This window comes from Schistocerca nitens, chromosome 5, assembly GCF_023898315.1.
Source record: "Schistocerca nitens isolate TAMUIC-IGC-003100 chromosome 5, iqSchNite1.1, whole genome shotgun sequence".
NCBI classification, from domain to species: domain Eukaryota; kingdom Metazoa; phylum Arthropoda; class Insecta; order Orthoptera; family Acrididae; genus Schistocerca; species Schistocerca nitens.
The window spans coordinates 468118404-468123294 of NC_064618.1; the positions used below are offsets into that span (position 1 = coordinate 468118404).

Consider the following 4891-nt stretch of genomic DNA (forward strand, 5'->3'; position numbering starts at 1 on the left):
GATATAGTCCTTGGCAAACTGCAGGCATTTCTGCCGGTTAATTTCCGATATGTATGGCTTTTTCCTGGGAGAACGTCCATGCATTTCAGCCTCATTCAACACGTTTCGTATAGTTTGAACACTAACCGTCTTGCCGGACGTTGTCTGAACAACCTCAGCAATAGATGCTGCACTTGTAGCAGGTTCCTTCCGAGGAAGTGCGATGATACGGCGACGTTCTCGGGTTTGAAGCACTTCTGGACGTCCAGGACGACAATTACTCACTGTTGTTCCAGACTCTTCATATTTATCAACGATGGCTCGTACCGTAGTGTAGCTAACAGACACCTCTGCTCCGATTTGTCGATAGCTTCTCCCTTGTGAATGGAGCAATACCACTCTCTCATGCAGTGCCACTGAATGTTCCTTCTTCTTCGGCCCCATGCTGTGCTGTGGTGGTGTAACGCGTAGCATACTTCCCCTTAAGCCAGGAGACCTGGGTTCGAGTCCTGGTTATGCCATAAATTTGGCTCTCATTAAACTTTGACAAAACACAGTATATACAGTTACACACAGTAAATGGAATGACATCATTAATAAATATAGACTTCGATCAGATATCGGTAGCTAAGGTATAATATTCAAAATTTCTAGGTGTATGCATTGATGAGGGATTGAACTGGAAAAAACACACTGAGGATCTGCTGAAACGTTTGAGTTCAGCTACTTATGCCATTTTCATTCTCTGCTTTCGTATGGCATCATATTCTGGGGTAACTCATCATTGAGTAAAAGAGTGTTCATTGCACAAAAGCGTGTAATCAGAATAATTGCTGGAGCTCATCCAAGATCATCCTGCGGACACTTATTTAAAGAGTTGGAAATCTACACTGTAGCCTCACAATATACATATTGACTTATGAAATTTGTTATTAACAATCCGAACAAATTCAAAAGTAATAGCAGAGTACATGGCTACAACACTAGGAGAAAGGATGATCTGCACTACTCAATGTTAAATCTAGCTTTGGCTCAGAAGGGGGTAAATTATGTTGCCACAAAAGTCTTTGGTTACTTACCTAATAGCATCAAAAGTCTGACAGATAGCCATATAGCATTTAAAAGGAAATTAAAGAATTTCTTAATGGCAACTCCTTCTACTCATTAGATGAATGTTTGGATATAGTGAGTGATTTCCCAACCCCCACAAAAAAAGAATTAAAAATATTGAGTGTCATGTAATATTTTGTCTAATGTAATATCTTGTATAGGCACCTTTTATTTATGTGACACGTTCCACATCATTACGAAGTATCGTATTCATGATCTATGGAACAAGTACTAATCTAATCTAATCTAACCACTATAGTACAATACAGCAGCATTCTAGCGACTGGGCCGTCAACAACATGCAGTGTCTATTGCGTCAGCAGATGGCGTTCCGGTACCTGAAAACCCAGCAATATACCGAGAAGCCACGCTCTGTGCCAATACTTTTGTGTGTGCAGACGAGGTACATGTTCGCCCTTAACACTGCATTTCTTTGTTAATGGTAGGCACTGTCGGCAGAATTGTAATGCCTGGTATGCGAGCTAGCATGTACGTGTGTGCTAATACTTTTGCTGCGATTGTCTGAAGGATCCTCAAAGCGCACTCGCTCTGAATATTAAAAAAAAATAGCTCTGAGCACTATAGGAGTTAACATCTGAGGTCATCAGTCCCCTAGAACTTAGAACTACTTAAACCTAACTAACCTAAAGAGATCAGACACATCCATGCCCGAAGCAGGATTCGAATCTGCGACCGTAGCGGTCGCGCTGTTCCAGACTGTAGCGCATAGAACCGCTCGGCCACTGCGGTCGGCTCTGAATATTAACTAACGTTACGTTCAGTTTCGACGTTTGACATACTCGTTTTGAGGAGTGTAGCGGTACTGTTTTCCTTCCAGTTCCTGCTCTGTATGAAACAAAGGACGCTTTATGAATCAAGAATAATTAAAATATTTTTGTAGTTCTGAGTTAAAGAGTTCTTGATGGCTCTCATAGCTGCCAGCGCTGTTCAAGATGAAGCTGAGGATGGACGTTTATACCGTTCACAGCGGCCCATTCTGGCACAGAAGAAAGCACCGCCAGGATTCCGTCGGCGATATAACGGATGTTTCGTCACTGCTGATCTGGATTCTCGTCAGGGCACGGTGGGCCGGCTTTTCGCAACGAGACGTGGCAGGCGGGTGAGAGCGTGTTTACAGCTCGCGACCCGGACGGCCGCCGCTACGCCCCCGGGCGAACGGGCCGGGCCTGCCGGCTGGCGCCGCGGCTGCGGTCAAACGCTCGCCCGCGCCGCTGCTGCGGCTGCCGCTCTGTGGGCAGGCCTCCTCTGCTGTACGTGAGGCACAGCCTCCTTAACTTCAGCGCGGTTCACTGACTCTGAACTCCTGCGGTGGCGACACGGTTCTCATGCAATTCACTGGAGTCGAGTAACGTTACAATGAAATGAACACCCTTAGCTGCTTACAGGCGTTGACATACGTCACCGGGGACAGATGAAAATGTGTGCCCCGACCGGGACTCGAACCCGGGTTCTCCTGCTTACATGGCAGACGCTCTATCCATCTGAGCCACCGAGGCCACAGAGGATAGCGCGACTGCAGGGATTTTATCTCTGCCACGCCTCCCACGAAACCCACATTCTCAACGTATTGTCCCGCACTGCATTCGTAGTTACCCCGCCAATTATACTCATTACTCGCGGCGCGTTGCCGATTCCCGTCAGAGCTCGGGCACTGTTTGTGCATTCACACAGAAGAAGAAGATGGTCAAGTGGCCGGTGAGCCTTAACTATATATATATACACTAAGATGGTATCTGTTCCTTCGGCAACGCGCCGCGAGTAATAAGTATAATGGGCGGGGGCACTACAAATGTAGTGCGGGACAATACGTTGAAAATGTGGGTTTCGCGGGAGGCGTGCCAGAGATAAATCCCTACAGTCGCGCTATCCTCTGTGTCCTCGGTGGCTCAGATGGATAGAGCGTCTGCCATGTAAGCAGGAGATCCCGGGTTGGAGTCCCGGTCGGGGCACACATTTTCATCTGTCCCCGTTGATGTATGTGAACGCCTGTAAGCAGCTAAGGGTGTTCATTCCATTGTAATTTCATTCTAACGATCTGCATGGTCACCGATGGTATCTGTTCTTTCGGACATGTCCGAAAGAACAGATACCATCTCAGTATATATATCCTTACCACAGAATATAGTGTACACAGACAGGCCCGGGTCTATGAGGGGGGGAGGGGTAGTGAGGGGGGGGGGGGGGTAACCGGGGTATCTTCCCCGGGCGGCAATTTCAGAGGGCGCCAAATTCATAATATTCTTGAAGAGAAACACCTTGTTTCATAAAGCACCCACCGATCATTCATATTATTTTGAAACGCATCCATGCTGTTTCTGAACGCATTCTAAGTTTAAATCACTTACGGGTTTGCTGCCGGGTGACGTCGTCGAACACCTCCGATATTTCGACAGGAGCATACGCTGCCATTCTCAAGGCACAAATGCAAGGAAGAAGAAATGTGCAAGCAAATTTAATACCTCGGTTCACAGAGGAGAAACAAGGAAGACATCACACACAGAAGAAGTGTCAACACAAAGATAACCAACATCAAAAATATCGATAGTTACTATTAATCAACAGGTGAGGTAGCACTAATTCTGTCCCTCTGTTTTTTGATGAGAGACAGAGCCGGATTCCAAGCAGCATTTAAACAAAATCCACCATCTCTCTTAATAAGGTTGCTTGATAGTCTGATTTCAACAGCTTCCTTAATAACACTATCAGACTATCAAGCAACCTTATTAACAGAGGTGGTGGATTTTGTTTAAATGCTGCTTGGAATCCGGCTCTGTCTCTCATCAAAAACAGAGGGACAAAATTAGTGCTACCTCACCTGTTGATTAATAGTAGCTATCGATATTTCTGATGTTGGTTATCTTTGTTTGTGCTGACACTTGTTCTGTGTGTGGTGTCTTCCTTGTTTCTCCTCTGTGAACCGAGGTATTAAATTTGCGTGCACATTTCTTCTTACTGGCATTTGTGCCTTGAGAATGGCAGGGTGTGCTCCTGTCGAAATATCGGCGGTATTCGACGACGTCACACTGCAGCAAACCCGTAAGTTATTTGAACATTCAGTTCGCCGGGAAAAGTTAAGGGTCTCACATTCTAAGTTGATTTCTGAACTAATTATAAGTTGATTTTTGAATGCGTGCATAGCGTAAGTGATGTCTCTGTCATGGAGATCCCCGTCGCATCTAGAAATAAAAGACATCCCCGCAGACAAAAGGGGACGGGGCTATACCAGTAGAGCCGAATAAACCCGAACAGGTAAATGCCAATGGCTGTTAGTTTATGTGATAGATTGGGTATGCAAGTGATCAATGTTGTTGTAATTGTAAATCATAGATTCAGACTACCAGTGTGGAAATAAACGACTCAACTGGAATAACAGGTAAGAACGATCACGTGCTATCTTGTCGGTGTATCCAAGAAAATGAAATTATTACATTAATTTTTTTCCAGATCGCTACATTACTAAGAGCCAGTTGTGCAGTCCCCGATTAGCAGCCGCTTAACTTCTACTCTCGAAAAAATGCAGGAAACGGTTGTACGAACACATAATAACGCCTAACCTGATAATAAACGCAGGAAAACTAATCCGGTGATTCTGGCGGGATTAGTGAAGTTAACCGGAGAATAAATTTGGCAGTGGCAGAAATAGTTACAGAATTAGTGATGACAAGATTGTTTGTTAGAACGACGAAGGAGAAGAAACGGCGACATGACAGAAATCACGTAGAAGAATATGACGATTCCAAATTTACATGAAAATTTCGTACTACTACTTTCCCCGATGTTA

The 4891-nt window shown here is 45.0% G+C and overlaps 1 non-coding gene across 1 annotated transcript; it reads right to left on the bottom strand.

The window, feature by feature from the left end:
• Window positions 1-2532: 2532 nt before the first annotated feature.
• On the bottom strand, window positions 2533-2606 carry Trnat-ugu (transfer RNA threonine (anticodon UGU)). Its single transcript has one exon. It is a non-coding gene; the product is annotated as a tRNA-Thr (tRNA).
• Window positions 2607-4891: the final 2285 nt, after the last annotated feature.